The sequence below is a fragment of the Xyrauchen texanus genome, chromosome 8 (genome assembly GCF_025860055.1).
Source record: "Xyrauchen texanus isolate HMW12.3.18 chromosome 8, RBS_HiC_50CHRs, whole genome shotgun sequence".
Classification (NCBI taxonomy): domain Eukaryota; kingdom Metazoa; phylum Chordata; class Actinopteri; order Cypriniformes; family Catostomidae; genus Xyrauchen; species Xyrauchen texanus.
In genome coordinates, this window is record NC_068283.1 from 24,554,239 (window position 1) to 24,572,010 (window position 17,772).

Consider the following 17,772-nt stretch of genomic DNA (forward strand, 5'->3'; position numbering starts at 1 on the left):
TTAATCAAAATATAGGACTATCTCTACAAATATAATGCATTTAGTTTATATTTGGCATATTGGCTGTGTCTTATTTGGAAGGCTGTGTCCTCCGGAAGGTCGCATTTCTCGACATTGTCTCGTTTCAGAAAAGCGAGTAGGACACTCCTAATGCAGCCTTCGAATACAACCTTCTTTCATGGGAATTCAGAAGATGCATGAGGTGTATCCATCGTGGGCACTCACAACCAACAATTCTTTGCTTCAACAGAAATGTCTAAAAACAATAAAGCCAATTTGCACTTAAATATTTTGTTCAAACACAAGTAATGTTAACTCCCAAGTTGAAGTACCTCAGTAGATGGGTGCAGAGTATAATATATATTAATTAATATATTATATATATTATATATATATTAATTAATATTATATATATATAACAGAAACAAGGCTTGTTTACAGGCGGACACTTAAAACAATTGCTTGAATACACACTTATGACGAGGAAGAGGGCCGGGCCATGATGAGTACGCCGGCACTGAATCAGCTGATCAGTGAGAGAGCAAGATAAAGGGCAGCCGGAGATGCCGGTTCAAGAGAGAGAGAGAGAGAGAGAGAGAGAGATACACAAAATTGCATTGCATATGTGTCTGTGTTTGTTTACATTTGTTTTAAGTTGAGTTTCTCATTAAAACTTTATGTTTACAGTTCAGCTGGTTCCCGCCTCCTCCTCGCCAATCCATGAACTGTTAAAACATTTTCTATGATGAACATGTTTTCATTTGCTGAGTTGAAAAAGTGATTTTGATTCTTTTTTTCTGGGGCCTAAAGTAAAAAAAATATCATATGGTGTAAATGTCCAGAGACTGTAAACATTTATTTTCATAAAAATAAACATCAGTCTCAAGCTGAAATAAAAAAAAAAAAAAAATTATGCTGAATAATCTTTTAGGCTGTGCCTCATTTCGAATGCTGCATGCTAGGTAGGACGCATCCTTTGAAGGCTGCAGTATACTGAGATTCCTCCTTTAAACAAGCCTAGTTTAAACAAGACGGCCTTCGCAGGACAAACGGAAACAGAACGTAACATGGTTGCTATGACAGCACGTCACTTTTCAACAAGCAGGAGCACTTTGAGTTTGCAGTGTTGCAGTAAAGTATACTGTTAAAATTTTTAACAGTACTGTAAGAGAAACTCCTCACAAGGCAGTTCAGGTCAGTCACCTTTAATGTCTCCACAATGTAATACAAAATAATCTTCACACTTTTACATGTACAATAAAGCACTGAGCTTTCAGCTTCCCACATAACTCTCTGTCTCTCTCTCCCCATGGAGGCCCTCTCGCTGCTTTTTATGCCGCTCTCCCCGTGCTCAATGAAATTAGAGACAGGTGTTAGACATAATTTAGCTCAGGTGAAAGCTGCTGCCACATACCCCCACCGCCCGACTCAGGCCGGGGCGTCATCCGGCCTGTCTACCACTCCCTCCCCCCCATTTCTGGAGAGGAAGTCGGCGACAGCCATCTGCACCCCCGGTCTGTGGACCACCTTGAATTTAAAGGGCTGGAGAGCCAGATACCAACGGGTGATCCGGGCGTTAGTATCTTTCATGCGATGGAGCCACTGCAGTGGAACGTGATCCAAGCAGAGGGTGAAGGCCCGCCCCAGCAGGTAGTAACGGAGGGTGAGGACCACCCACTTGATGGCCAAACACTCCTTCTCCACGGTGCTGTACTTAGTCTCCCTTAAGGAGAGCTTACGGCTAATGTACAGCACCGGGCGCTCCTCCCCCTCCACCACCTGCAAGAGTACGGCCCCCAGCCCTCTGTCTGAAGTGTCCGTCTGCAATACAAAAGGGAGAGAGAAGTCAGGTGCATGAAGAAGCGGCCCCCCACAAAGTGCGGCTTTAACCTGCATAAATGCCTGTTGGCACTGCTCCGACCATTGGACCGGATCTGGAGCCCCCTTTTTAGTGAGGTCAGTCAGCGGGCTGGTGACGTCCGAATAATTAGGCACGAACCTCCTATAATAGCCAGCCAGCCCCAGGAACTGCCTCACCCCCTTTTTGGTCTTGGGTCTAGGGCAAGTCGCAATCGCCGCAGTTTTGTCAATTTGGGGACGCACCTGGCCATGACCCAAGTGGAACCCTAGATACCGCACCTCCACACGCCCAATCGCGCACTTCTTCGGGTTTGCTGTGAGCCCCGCCTGCCGCAGCGATCTCAGGACGGCCCTCAGATGTTGCATGTGCCGCTGCCAATCATTGCTATAAATGATAATATCATCTAGATAGGCAGCGGCGTACGCGGTGTGAGGTCTGAGGATCCTATCCATGAGTCGCTGAAACGTGGCTGGTGCTCCAAACAAACCGAAAGGAAGTGTCACAAATTGGTGTAATCCAAACGGCCTAGTGAAGGCTGTTTTCTCACGGGAAATTGGTGTCAAGGGGATCTACCAATAACCCTTTGTTAAATCCAAGGTCAAATAAAATTGAGCAGTACCTAACCGATCGAGCAGTTCATCAACACGGGGCATTGGGTACGTGTCAAATTTAGACACCGCGTTGACTTTTCTATAATCCACACAGAATCGAACAGACCCATCACTCTTGGGAACAAGAACAACCGGGCTGGACCAATCACTGTGGGATTCCTCTATTACGCCCATATCAAGCATCGCATCTAATTACTCCCGTACTATTTTCTTTTTATGTTCGGGTAAGCGATAGGGGCGGCAACGCACCACCATGCCCGGTTCGGTCTCAATGTGGTGCTGTATGATGTTTGTACGGCCCAGTAGAGGGGAAAACACATCCGCAAATTCCTTTTGTAATTCGGAAACCTCTGTGAGTTGACGCGGTGAGAGGTGGTCTCCACAAGTAACCGGAGTGTTAAGATTGCAGTTTTTGTTTGCCTCCGGTCCGAGCTCCGCCCTCTCGGAACTACCGTGGCCAACGTCACAGAGGCCACCTCCTCCCTCCACAATTTCAGGAGGTTGAGGTGATAAATTTGATGTGCGCCCCCCTCTATCGGTACGTTTAACTTCATAATCGAGATCCCCTACTCGTCGTGTGACCTCAAAGGGCCCTTGCCACTTGGCGAGTAATTTAGAGCTCGATGTTGGGAGTAATACGAGTACCTTATCTCCCGGTGCAAATTCCCTTAGCCGAGTACCCCTGTCATACAGCCGGCGTTGGCGTTCTTGAGCTTGGAGCAAATTCTCCTGTGTTAATTGCCCCAGTGTGTGGAGTTTTGCTCGAAGATCAAGAACGTACTGAATTTCATTCTTACTATTCGTAGATCCCTCCTCCCACGCTTCACGGATGACGTCAAGCACTCCGCGCGGGCGCCGCCCATACAGCAGCTCAAATGGTGAGAAGCCAGTGGAGGCTTGTGGGACCTCTCGTACTGCGAATAACAGGGGGTCGAGCCACTTATCCCAATTCCTAGCGTTTTCGTGTATGAACTTACGAATCATATTTTTGAGCGTTTTATTAAATCGCTCCACTAGGCCATCGGTTTGCGGACGGTACACGCTAGTGCGCGTCGACTTAATGCCCAACAGTTCGTAAAGTTCGCGAAGTGTACGTGACATAAACGTTGTGCCCTGATCGGTGAGGATTTCTTTCGGAATCCCCACCCGGGAGATTATCTTGAAGAGTGCCCCTGCAACACTGAGATGTTGCTCAGAGGCACTGCTTCCGGATATCGCGTTGCATAATCCATCAGGACTAATACAAAGTGATGTCCGCATGCTGTCCGTTCTAATGGCCCGACAAGGTCCATTCCAATTCTCTCAAAGGGGACCTCGATCAGTGGAAGGGGGGCGCAATGGCGCTTTTGGGGTGGCCGGTGGGTTAACCAGCTGACATTCGCGGCACGCCGCACACCACCTGCGGATGTCGCCGCCAATGCCCGGCCAATAGAACGGAGCAGTGTCTTCATTCCTCCTAGGTGACCCGCCATGGGATTATAGTGAGCCGCCTGGAAAACCATTTCCCGGCGACTCCGTGGAATTAACAGCTGTGTTACATTTTCCTTTGTTTGAGCGTCCTGCGTCACTCTATATAACCGGTCATTTATAATGGTAAAATAAGGGTATGAAATGGCGATGCCCGGCCGAAGTTGTTGACCATCAATTACTCTCACTTGGTCAAAGGCGTGCTTAAGAGTTTCGTCCCTCGACTGCTCCAAAGGGAAATCCCCCTCAGGGAATTCCCTGAGAGGAGGGGCGGTAACCCCGCCCCCTCCCTCGTCATTCCGACTTGAAGCGGTCGAGGACGGCCCCGGCTCCGCCTCCCCTGCAAAAGCATCGCACATCGCACATCTCCTCATTTTAGCACAGGACACATCCGCGCAAACTCCCTCTAATACATTTCTAAAGCCCGGCCAATCGGTCCCCAAAATCAGCGGATGAGTGAGGCGGGAACTAACCGCTGCCTCCATTCTATGTTTTTCCCCCCGAAATTTGATCACCAAGGTCACCATAGGATACTTGTGAACATCCCCATGCACACACCTTACCCTCACCAGTTTAGCTGTGCCCAAAGCCCCAGGTTGAACCAAGCGTTGGTGGATGGTGGTCTGATTACAGCCTGTATCCAGCAAAGCTTGGTATGTACCCCCCTTGATTCTTACCGGAATCCGGTACGCTCCAGCCCGATCGGGGGCAGCCTGCTGGATATCGGAAACCCGCACCACCGTCCCCACCTCCATCAGCGGACACTGATCCCGGAAGTGGTTCCCGCGCACACATCATCCCGCCCGCACCTGCACTCAGAAATTAAAAATTGTACCGCACCGCACTGTTGTGGGATGCGTGCTTCTGTTTTCCCTGTTGTTAATTCGGTGTCGATGAGAGATTCTGTCTGTCCCCACGTGTCTTACATCTCTTATAGGCCTACATCGTTTTACAGTAGCCTACTGTGATAGTTTTTGGTTTATTGTTTATCATTGCTTTTTAAACAACTCTATTTTTGCCATTAAAAAATATCTTGGTGCTTACATGGCATTACTTTCCATCCATGCATCCAAATACCTGCGTTCCCTTAATTACTTTACACATATAGTTTCAATGGTAAAAATAGCAAAACCCTTTGCTACACTAGGAAGGCCATACTCATTAACTAACATTGAAACTGAGAAAAATGGTTTGAATTATTTTGATGTGGATTTTGTTGTTACTGCATTTTCACACAATGGTTTCTCTGAATTTCAGAATATGAGACAAACTCGTCAGTCACCAGACAAATCATAAGAGACCTGAACTCAGAACTCAATGGCGTTTTGCCTTTGTAGGGTATCATTGCTTATTACATTTCTGTCAAACAAAAAGAATTGTCATAATTTAATATTATATAATTACTTCTTTAAGCAGTTGCAATCTCTGTCAAATTTTAGGATCTTAAACTTATATGTTATTGATCTCTCCATCTAATATATTTCCTTTCACTCCATCCTTATTTTCTTCCTTGATATTATTTCTCTCCACTCCATGCATATACTACCTCCATTACTTAAATCTTATGAGTCAAGTCAAAATTATTTGTATAGCACTTTTCACATCAGCCATTGTTTCAAAGCAGCTGTCCATGAAATTATGCTAAGAGAAAATTAATTAATATAATGCTAATATTAGTTATGTTTAGAAATATCAGTGGTTAAACTTAGGAAACTAATTAACTGTGTATGATTATATACAAGGTTTATTTATTTCAATATATTTTTAATATGTGGAAAAAGTGTAAAATATAGTTATATTGGGTCTTATAATCTTGACAATTGCGCCATGTTATGCCAATTAAAGATATTAAATTAGTAGTCTGATTAACCCCTCTCCCATCCCAAATGCACACCTATGATATGACTCAGCCTACCCTTCCAAAGCTGTCAGAAGCCGGGCCTGATGCAGTGTGATATTGTTGTTTCATTTTTTACACTAATTTGTTATGATGTGACAGAAAATGACCTAGCCTACATTTATTTAACAATAAAATTCTGAAAGCAATTTTAGTGAAAGAAATTACTGTTAAATCTTGTAAGACCCTGCATAATTTTTACAGTGTAGATAATATATTTGAAAACTTTGGAATGTATTATTATTATTATTTGTGATTTATTATTATTATTATTATTATTTTAATGATTTACAATAAGGTTCCATTTGTTAAATAGTTAATATATTAGGCATCGTGTACAAACAATTAACAATATATATTTTATAGCAATTATTCATCTTTGTTAATGTTAGTTAATAAAATACAAATGTTCATTGTTTGTTCGTGTTAGTTTATAGTGCAATAAAGGGATAGTCCAAAATGAAAATTCTCTCATTATTAATACACCCTCATGATATCCCAGGTGTGTTTGACTTTCTTCCTTCAGCAGAACACATTTGAAGAAAATTAGAAAAATATCTTCAAAAATCTCAGACAGTCAGCATAAACGTCATCGAGATGACTCCAGCAGTTAAATTATTTTCTTCTAAATCCAAATGATCACTTTTGGTGCGAAAAAGAAATATTGAAGTACTTTATAACTACAATCCTCTGCTTCACTAGTGGGTGGAGTTCAAGCGGTCTCTGGTGTGATGTATCCGCATTGCCATGATACAGACACTTGGTTAAGACATCCAGGATAAGCACCATACACAAACGCACAATAGACCTTTTTCACAGACTGTGATGACGCATATCCGCCTAATTTAGCAGCGTAAATCAAAAAAAAAAAAAATCATAATATACATTTCAAAAATATTGAGTGTAAATTTATATAATTATGCTTTGTGTTATATTACCCTGGAATTATTTTTAAAAATATATATATTACCTCAGCTGCTGAGAGAGTGACCGTAAATTTGTCATCTCCCATTTAACCTTTTCTAAAATGTTGCCAAAAAATATATACTGTGACATCATATCAGAGACTATTTAGCAAAGACTGTTTTTACGATTCCAATTTTATGAAATGTTATTGCTGATTTGAAATATGTTCTTTGATTGTAATCTTGACCAATAGTTTTTAACCCCAATTCCCACTACTTAGTAGGTCCTTGTGGTGGTGCGGTTACTCACCTCAATCCGGGTGTCAGAGGACAAATCTCAGTTGCCTCCGCTTCTGAGATATTCAATCCATGCATCTTATCACGTGGCTCGGCGTGCACGAGACCGCAGAGAATCCGCATGTGGAGGCTCATGCTACTCTCCATGATCCACGCACAACTTACCACATGCCCCATTGAGAGCGAGAACCACTAATCATGACCACGAGGAGTTTACCCCATGTGACTCAACCCTCCCTAGCAACCGGGCCAATTTGGTTGCTTAGGAGTCCTGGCTTGAGTCGCTCAGCACACCCTGGTTTCGAACTCACGACTCCAGATGTGGTAGTCAGTGTCAATACTCACCAAGCTACCCAGGCCCCTACTTGACCAACTGTTTTTGAGAGTTTGGTCTTTCCATTTTCAAGTAGATAGGAGCTGCACTGGCATGACTGGAAATAGCGTCCCGAGAGTATTCCAAAGATGGCGAACAGTGGACTGACTTGCTTGAAAGACTTCGATCATATCCTGCTACAAATGTTTGTTGCAGGGTCTGTAGTAATTTTGCATGCTCAAAGTCAAGTGTGACCACACCTTTAGGGAGTTTTTCCTTACCACAGTCACCTTTGGCTTGCTCACAGGTGTATTAAGTTTCTTTTTTCTATTTTTAAATTTTTTTAAAACAATATGTATTTTGAAAAGCAGTGACTTTACAGCACACAGAAACCTACTGCTCAGCGCATCCCCTCCCCCCTCTACTCTCTTCGAAATACCTCTGAGTAATTCTACTTGTCCTGTTTTATGGTAGTACCTCTGACCTACATTCTTTCTTTTTTTTCTTTACTCTTTCTCCACTCACTTAGTTCTGTCTATTGTTATCAGTCTGCCTAATGGGTTTCATTCCAGGGCTTTGTTCTGGCAAGCGAATGAGTACAGAAGAGAGAGGGGGGTGGAGGATTGCAAGAGAAAGGGCACTTGAGTTCATTTCTTTAAAGGATATCAGTCATTTCGATATGATCGCCCACCCAAGCGCTTGATTCACAAACACGAGACTTCCTCTCTCTGAACCAAAGGCACCAACGATTGTACTTGATTTCTAGTAGTCACACATTAAAAGTGTTGAGTCGCCAATAAAACAAATGTAGACATGTCTGAAAGCTAATAAAAGGCATAAAGAGTGAATAATTATTAATAAAATCAATAAAAACAATGTGCTTCTACATAAACTGCCAAGTATTAAGATGACTGAATGTGCATTTGTAAGGATGAGTGTCAAGTCAGATTATTGATATGGCATGATTCTCAGGGAGATGTCAAAGACTTTGAACAGACTGTACTGTATAAAGTGTATAAAGTATAACATTTTTGCACATACTGCATTTGAAAGAATGTTTGGGCAATGTCTGAAATGAACACATTTGGTGGATGGCGTGAAACCTTTTAAAACATGCACAGAGATGCCACTGATTCTTTCTCATTTGCATATATCTCCCACGGCTAGCAAGCAAAACAATGTAGACTCCAAAATGCAACACGACATCCCATAAACCTGCCTCCTCTGCCTATTGATGCTAAAGGGTTAACCACGTTCACTGCCCGCATCTGGGAGTCATTTAAAACATTCCACAAGGCTTACCACATGCTTTCAGACAGGCTAAACCCCATGAAACAGATTTCGCTGTCTAGGGCTGCAGAAACAAGTTTTCAAAAAAGTATATTTCAGAAAAAGTAAATCTTGCTTGCCTGTGTCACACATGACACTGGGTGAGAGTGACAAAGAAGAGAGTACACTTGCTTTTGGATATGTGACTGCCTGTCTTTGTGTAAGTAAATTGGATGAGTAGTAAAGCTGTGCTCTTTGAAGTGGTGGGATGCTAAACAGCACTATTTTTTTCCCACCCTCTGATAGGATCTTCACTGGCTTGTGTTCCCAGCTCATTTCCTCTGGTCAAGTCTTGTGTCCCGTCAAAACACAGATGGGTTTTAGGTGCTCAGTGTAGTAAAAACACAATGGCTATATAAATTAAGTCTGTGTCTTGTGCAATTAAACAATGACAAAAATGATAAGCCCACTCAAACCAAGTAGTCTGAGGGCCCTGTTGAATATACTGTATTCCAGGGCTGAGGCAGTGGATCGCAGACAAATTGATTTCATGATTCTTATGTTAAAAATAACTCATCAGGGTCAGGGGCAAAAAGATAAACCGTAATCAGGCCAAACCTTCCATTATGGCACAGAGCATTTCCTTGTGATACACTTATCAATTGTGCACTGTAAAAAGTGGTCATCTGTATATTGATACCTTGCTTTTCCTACCTGATTAAAATTAGTTTTGTTGGTGTAACTTAATGTATTCAAGTTGATTCAGTGATGTTAAATAATATATTAAATTAAATATATTATTATGTTAAATCAAACCAGTTAATTTATGTAACCACAAGAAGTATGTTTTCCCCCTTTGTATTCAAGGCTACATTTAAGGAAATAGTTCACCCAGAATCAGAATGAGCTTTATTGCCAAGCATGCTTACACATACAAGGAATTTTGCTTGGTGACAGAAGCTTCCAGTGCATAAAATATAGAGCAACAAGACAGAGATTATAATAATTATAAATATAAGCCAATAGAAAATATAAGTATATATATAAATTAGGGCTGTCGATTTAACGCGTTAATTCAGTGGGATTAATTTGACCAAAAATAACGTGTTAAAAATATTTACGCAATTAATCGCACCATAATAAAGAAGATTCCTGAGAAATGCAAGCTTGTAGTACCACCTGTTTACTCCAGAGGGCAGTAAGTGGCATTTCAGCTGTATGAGCAACGCACAGTTTATACAGTGAAGAAAACAAACATCTGTTACGTTCTTGCGTTCAAAACACTTGAAGGAGCCCAATGCGAACAAAGGGATCTCAAGATGTGTTTAAAGATAGAGAATTAAACTATATTTAACTTGAAACAGTGACCTAAACATTTTATGTTTATGACACAATGCACCCGAGACGCTACACAAGCATGACTGACGCAGGTGTAGATTGACAGGCTCTTAAACAAGCCCTCATAATAAATCTCCAACTGATTGACAAATTCACTTGTGAAATGGATTGCTGTGAACTGTATGCCAATGATTGACTCATGATAAATAATATGGTAGTAAACAATACATTGTATTCTAAAGCCGGTTTGTGTATTGTCTTACCAATGATTAACTCTTCTGCTACAAGAATGTAATGCATTTTAATTATCTGAATATTTTTATTATATATATATATATATATATATATATATATATATATATATATATATATATATATATATAATTTTAAATATTAAAAGATAACTATGTATAACTATATATTGATACAAATATGTATAATCTTTATATTTTGAATTATTGTTATATGAGGGGCTTTCTCAGCAAATATTTGTATATGAGATTAATCACGATTAATTAATCGGGACACCATGTAATTAATTCAATTAAAAATTTTAATCGATTGACAGCCCTAATATAATTGTAAAATAAGACAATTATATAAATATATATAGCAGCAGAAGAATTTGAGGAGGTGTAACAGTTGTGTTGTGTTTGTGGGAGAGAAAAAAAATCTACAAGTTTGCAACTCTTAAAATTTGTATCTTTGACTTCAAATTTAATGATACACATGTGTGGCTAATCTCTACAACTACAAATTCCACTGTCACAGGCGCTCAGTTGTTTTGCTCCAAAAATACTTTCATATTTTGATTACCACAAACATTTCTTTAGACTTAAAAAGCAAAAATGTGTTACAGTGATGCACCAACAATGGACATGAATGGGGCAATCCATAAATGTTAAAATAAAATTACAGCCACAAGATGTAAATAATATATGTTAACATGATTTTAGTGTGATAAAATTGTTTGCTAACCTATTCTGTGTAGAGTTTATCCAACATTACATAGTTTTAACAGAATTGATTTAAGTGCATACTTTCATGAAATTATAAGCTTCACATTTCTGCCTTCAAAACCTCCAAACATTGGCAGCGTCCACTACCATTATAAGAGCCTTTCTGCAACCCAGATTTTTGCTTTTTTTTTTTTTTAAAGAGAGACAAGTCAAAATTATTATATATATATATATATTTTTTGGTAATCATTATTTTGCCACAAACGCTGATTGATTGAGCTTAACTTCTATTGAACCCAGAATATTCCTTTAAGGGAAACTTTCAAACTAGATAGGTTCAAGCACTCAGTTCCAGGATGCATCTGCAGGATTAAGAGGCAAAACAACGAGGCACCAGTACCATGTTGGGAAGATAAAAAATACATGTAGTGTTTGACAATTGCGTCTAAAGGCTTTGCTAAAACAGGTCAAATCCATTTGTATTTTTTCTATATTTTGCCTGTAAATTAGTCCTGACTATGAATACACTGAAACCCACATTTAATCTTAGGCATGAGTATAGAACCAAAGAGAAAGAGATTTTTCCCAAATGTCCCACACTTTATCCTGTATAACATAAAGAAGGAGATTGTGAGCCATTAGAACAGCCATTAAAGCCCTTAGGCCAAGCAAACCACATTTGATTTTGACTCCATCTAAGGGATTGTTTAGTTTTCTCTTGTGTTAATGGGACATTCCCTCATTTGCAAGGTGATGGGCCATTTAGGCAAAAGGTTTTGGCATTCCTTCAACAGTTGTACAATTTGCAAAACCACATTGAGGTTCACCAGTAAGGGTCACCCACAGTGGGCAGTAATATTCTACTCAATGTATGGCAAAGGCTGCTCCTAGAAATAGATCTGCTCGCATCCTTGAGGCTTGAAATGCTGCCCCACATAAACAAGATGAGAGGAGACTAGAGGAGACAAACCGACAACACCTACCAGGCACCTGCGCCAAGTTCCTTATTTGACAGTTGATGACTGCTGGGCTCGTTGATTTTCATGGCTATCTAACCAGCCTATTTAATTAAAAGAACAGTTCACCCAAAAATGAACATTCAGACATTATTAACTCCACCCTGATGTCACTCCAACCCCCCCCAAAAAACCCAAACCCTTTCTTATACAGAACAAATAATATGTTTCGATGAATAACTCTTTTCAAAACATTGGCAATGGATAGTGTCTCACTTTAAAGCTTAAAAAGCATCCAAATGTATTGTAAAAGCAATTCACGTGTCATATTCCAAGTCTTCTGCAACCATATAACTGGTGAGAAACAACCCAAAAGTACTTCCAATTTTCCTTGATAATTCTGTAGTCACTTACGTTTTTTTTTCTTTTTTACTTTTCCCTACACCGTTGGTAGGTCTGGTGGAAGCCGTGTGCGGCCAACAACTGATACACTTCCTGAAAGATATTTTCATTTCACTCATCGCTAACAAGTGGACCGTCTACATTTCGTTTAATGACCATGGCGTGGTTTCGCGTACAGCCATTTCTATTTTCACAATTCGAAAGTCACGTGAACAAATGATAGCCCTACTGCTATCACTGTTGCGAACTTTAAAACTAGCGGGTTGATGTCATGTGTCGGAAATCCAGTGATGCTGGTAGTGATGATTCTCCCTGACCAATCAGTGATCTGCAGGATTTTAACATCACATTTAGTATCAGCTCGGCTCGCTTGGAACCTTGACCGAGATCGTACCAAAAAAGTATCAGGTACCAGGTACTATCCACAGTGGAAAACCCCCCAAAATTGAGCAGAGTCGAGTTGAGTAGTACCATGCAGTGGAAAAGCCCCATTAGTAGAATTGTTGACATGCAAATTTTAATAGAGAATTATTTAATGTGTTCTGGTCATGAATGACTCATTCAAAATGTAAAAGATAGTCAGTTGGTGCTACCAAGGCATAATTTGCAGAAATGGTAAATGAACAAATCTGAATGAATCGTTTTGGTGAACAGATTCAAAAAAGTCACTGAGAGGAATCAAAATCACCTAAAAAGTTAAGAGCTTAACTTGTATTGAACCCTGAATAATCTTTTAGCCCTTTAAGTCACTATCAATTGCCAGTGCATTGAGAAGATGGACCGGAAATTCATTAAATTTCTTTGTTTTGTGTTCCGCATAAGATAAATCATATTGATTTGGTCAAGTAAATAATAACAGAATTTTCATTTTTGTGTCAACTATTCCTTTAAAACTTTGTGTTCTTTTGTGTTGGATAAAGAGCTTTTGCAATACAGAATAGTGTCCTTGTCATCACAATTAAGTAGTAAAAGCTAATATACCGTACGTCAGAACAGATGCCCAGAGCTTTAAAGCAATGTCATAATCCTAAAAGAACTTGTGAAATCCTATTATTGTTTTTCTAGGCAGAATTGACCTAAAACACAATCTTGCCATAATGCAAAAGCACTAAGTTTCCCTTAATATATTGTGGTTACATAAAGACAGGCACCAGCTGAGCTTATTTTCAGTGGTACCGTGCCCTGAAGTGACAGCGGAAGCGGAGAATGGGAGGAGACGGCGGTGTAGGCTGGCCGGTGTTCGGTTTCACCAGCTCACACGTGATCGTAAAGGCTGCTTCTGTGTTCCGTGCAGCACATCATTCCTCTGCTGCCCAGTCAATATAGGCGACTTCGGTGTTCTCGCTTCGCTGAACTGTCAGTGGGGATACGTGCCACCCTTCTTAGGAAAATTCATCGAGACATTCTCCCTGCTTCAGCTGTACATTTTAACGGCTAGGAAGAACGACATTCTGGAAAGAAATGAGACCGTCTCAGGGTTGAACTTACACAAAACAACACAACGGTAGGAGGAGTCAACAGGTATTGGCGCTCTCTATTTACGTGACAAATTTCCAGGCTGACAGGTTGCCAAATTGCACGACTATCCCTCTTCTGCCAATAAGCGAAATATAGTGTCTTGCCAGATCTGGAGCAGTGAATATGCGCCTCTTTCGTCGCTTAGATGCAGTGTTGCTACTTAACTGTAAAGCTGTCCGTTGAGTTTTATTGAAACCGCATACGGGGAGAATAATGACCGCTCTGCGGCCACGTAATAAAATGCGATGCATCGTTCTCTCACCTGAATGAGCGATGTGTCATTCAGAGCTTTCGAGCAGGTCTTTTATAGAAAAGCATCTTTAGGGGCTTTTTAATTGTTTATCTGTGTTGACAAGTTAAAAGAACTCTCGAGACACTTGCGGTCTGTTATTGGTTGCTCCGTCTTGCTTTTTTAGCACAAGGTCGCGTTCGGTCTGAACAGCCCTTTTCACTGCAGTGACTGAAGTACAAGGCTGGATTGGTAATCTGGCATACCGGGCATTTTCCCGGTGGGCCGACGCACTTTGGGGCAGATCAGGTGCGGACTGGCCATCGGGAGAACCGGGACTAAGATGAAATGAGCCGAACGGGCCACAAAACTGTGCCGTGATATGCTGAAGGGGGCAGCGATATTCAGAAAAGGACAGCAGGATATTGTTTCAATATTAAGTTTGTTATTTGGCATGCCCATCACAGGATAATTTTATTCAACAAACAAAAGCATCAAATGCCTCTAGATAAGTAATTTCCAGTCATTCCCAAGTTGGAAGAAGCGTTGTCCCAGAGCAGCTCAATGAACATTATAGGTTAAGCATCTGAATAAATTATAGGGATGTGAAAATGAAAGTTCTCTCATCATTAACCCTCATGCCATCCCAGATGTGTATGACCTTCTTTATTCTGCAGAAGATTTTTAGAAGAATATTTCAGCTCTGTATGTCCATACAATGCAGGTGAATATTGGCCAGAACTTTGACGCTCCAAAAGCACATTTACGCAGTATAAAAGTAATCCATATGACTCCAGTGGTTAAATCCATGTCTCCTGAAGCGATATGATAGGTGTGGGTAGGAAACAGATCAATATTTAAGTCCTTTTTTACCAAAAATTATCCTACTTACCCAGTAGGTGGCGATATGCACGATGAATGTGAATCTCCAAAAGAAAAAGAAGAAGAAAGTGAAAGTAGAGATTGATAGTAAAAAAAGACTTAAATATGGATCTGTTTCTTACCCACACTTATCGCTTAAGATATCGATTTAACCACTGGAGTCATATGGATTAATTTTATCTTGCCTTAATGTGCTTTTGGAGCTTTACATTTTTGGTACCCATTCACTTGTATTTAATTGACCTACAGAGCTGAGATATTCTTCTAAAAATCTGGAAAAAGAAAGAAAGTCATACACATCTTGGATGGTATAGGGGTAAGTACATGATTATAGAACTTTCATTTTTGAGTGAACTATTCCTTTAAATTCCAAGCATAGTCATAACTGGGTTAGTAGTAACTAGATTTTTAACTGTGATTGAAGACCTATAAAATGAGTCTGGATGGTGATGCATTGAAACTTTAAGGCATATTGTATAAGAAGCTCTGTGTTTTTGGGTTAGTTCTGTTTCCTCTAGTCAAATGGGAAGTTCCTAGACCATCTGTCTGCAATAGAAAGAGGAATGGGTATATAATTCGATATTTACTTCCTCAAAGCGCTGCCACTTACATGCCCATCGTCTGCATAGACATATGCCACAGAGCTTGACATTTTTATTTTTGCGCTCATGAAAGCATATGCATGCTCACAGTATCACCTCCTGTGGTATTTGTCTCAAAGTTTTTGTCAGGGCTCTCTAATGTTCCCTGACATTCCAAAATATAGCAGGGAGGTGAACACAAAGCTGACTGAATCAGGACACTATCTATTTTTAAGGCATGGGTACTGCACCTCTTTTGCACTCACTCCTTTTCCAATGAATGGATTTTAGCATACTTTCTCATGAATCATTTCAAATTGTCTGCAGTATTGTTAATGGATGGAACTGACTATTCGGTATAGGGACTGTTAACTCATTGACAGAATTACTTTTTATCTGAACAAAATACAAAAAGTAGCAGATGCTCTTTCTTTTGCCCTATTCTGGAGCTTGTCATTTAAGTTGAGTTGGCAGCCCAAAATAATTTTGAACTGTCAATTGACAAATACCTGTATATATTTTTTTCCAAATAAATAAATAAATACAATTTGTATTGTGGAGGTGATTACAGTTTAAGTAAATCATTCATAGGTTGGTTTCCATGAAAATCAAACACTGTGACTGTGTGGTGCAATCAAAACATTGCACTCCTTGTTTGAGTGTCCCGACCAGCCCAACAGCAACATTGAATAAACCAATGGTGTGAGCTCAGGGTGGGACAAGCTGTTTGCTCGACCAATGGCAGATGAAGGGAGTTTTTGAGAAAGCTGTTTGAAAACGTTTGTTTATTTTTCCAGTTGCGTTTGGTCACGCTAATAGTGCAGAAATTACACACCAATAGCCATAAGGTATGTAGGCATTAGTTTAGCAAACTCACGTTCAGGTCTGACTCCATTCTGGTATGGAATGCCTCCTTTTTAAGATCCAGTCAGTTCCAGCTGTATAAAATCAGTTTCCGCCCCACATCATTTGTTTGATTCAGAAACGTGTCACTTTACAGAAGTAAAATGGGATGCAAAGGGGTTTCACGTTGACTTTAATATGGTCGACCAGAGTAATTTATTCTCCTTCACATATACATCATGGCATGGTTTGGGTCTTGCAGTAAAATCAATCTGGCATCTGAACACCATTTCACTACTGTCATCTGCTCTTGTGTTATGACAAGGCTAGCTGAGACTAGTTAAAATAGCTTCAGTAACACAGAGAATGATCGTTCATAAAGACATTTATCTTTTTAATAAAAATGACAGCTGAAAAATATTTTGACCTGCGTAGATAATCATAAACAAAATAGAGAAGTAATAAGCTGAAGAAGCAGGAGCTCCAGGTATAACTCTGAGTGAGATCGTTAAAAACTGACAGCTTGTTGATGAACTGTTGATGAACAGTTGTTTTATTGAGTCTTTTTTTTAATGTTCTTACATGTAGTACAGTACATGTAACGTTGCCTCTGCCAGTTTCTTATTTAGCTCCTAAAGAGTTCTTTACATCTTTCCTCTTCTTGGGACTCATTCAGGTACCTCTCTCTCTCACTAACAAAAAAAAAAAACAGCCGGGCAAGAATCTGTGCTTAGACACCTGACAGTGTTAGTACCTCATTAGACATGACACTCTCTTGTGCTCCAGATCATTAAGTTGTGGTGCAAAAGGTGAGAATAGGTTTTGTGAATGAAGTCGATTTTTACTAGATGTAACGGGTAAAGTCTCTTTCAGCGCATGTCTCTTAACTCTCTGACTGGTGTCTGGTTAACTCTTAAAGCCCTTCTCCACTCTCACTGCAATGACAAACAGCTGTTAGAGACTTAGAGACATTGCCAGGAGATGATCCTTACTGTTCTCATCTCCTGATCTCGCTCTCCATTCACAAACTGGTGCTTAACAATGCCCCCCCATCCCCATTTCTTGAGAGAAAGTCTGTACTAGCTATCTGCGCCCCCGGTCCTTGAACTTAAAAGGCTGAAGAGCCATATACCATTGTGTGATCCCCTTTTTAGTGAGATCGGTCAGCGGGCTGTTTACATTCGAATAATTAGGCACAAACCTTTATAATAGCCAGCCAGCCCCAGGAACTGGCTCATCTTTTTAGTCTTGGGTCTCGGGCAGGCCGCAAGTGCTGTGGTCTTATCAGTTTGGGAATGCATCTGCCCGTGACCCAAGTGGAACACTAGATACCATACCTTCACCTGTCCAATTGCATAATTCTTCACTGCCAGTCATTACTGTAAATAATGATGTCATCCAGACAGACAGTGGCGTACGCAGAGTGTGGTCTGAGGACTCCATC

At 40.5% G+C, this 17,772-nt stretch overlaps 1 protein-coding gene across 6 annotated transcripts in view; it reads left to right on the forward strand.

Moving 5' to 3' along the window:
• The window catches only part of rarab (retinoic acid receptor, alpha b), a 210,618-nt gene that overhangs the window by 11,348 nt on the left and 181,498 nt on the right, over positions 1-17,772 (forward strand). For 2 of the 6 annotated variants that reach the window (XM_052131688.1, XM_052131693.1), the window contains exon 1: positions 13,578-13,796. The exons of 3 other annotated variants lie outside the window; for them this stretch is intronic. The gene's annotated coding sequence lies outside the window, so the exon portion shown is untranslated. Of the gene's footprint in view, positions 1-13,577; positions 13,797-17,772 lie in introns of those variants that run through there. One more of the 6 variants, XM_052131691.1, reaches the window with a different exon arrangement.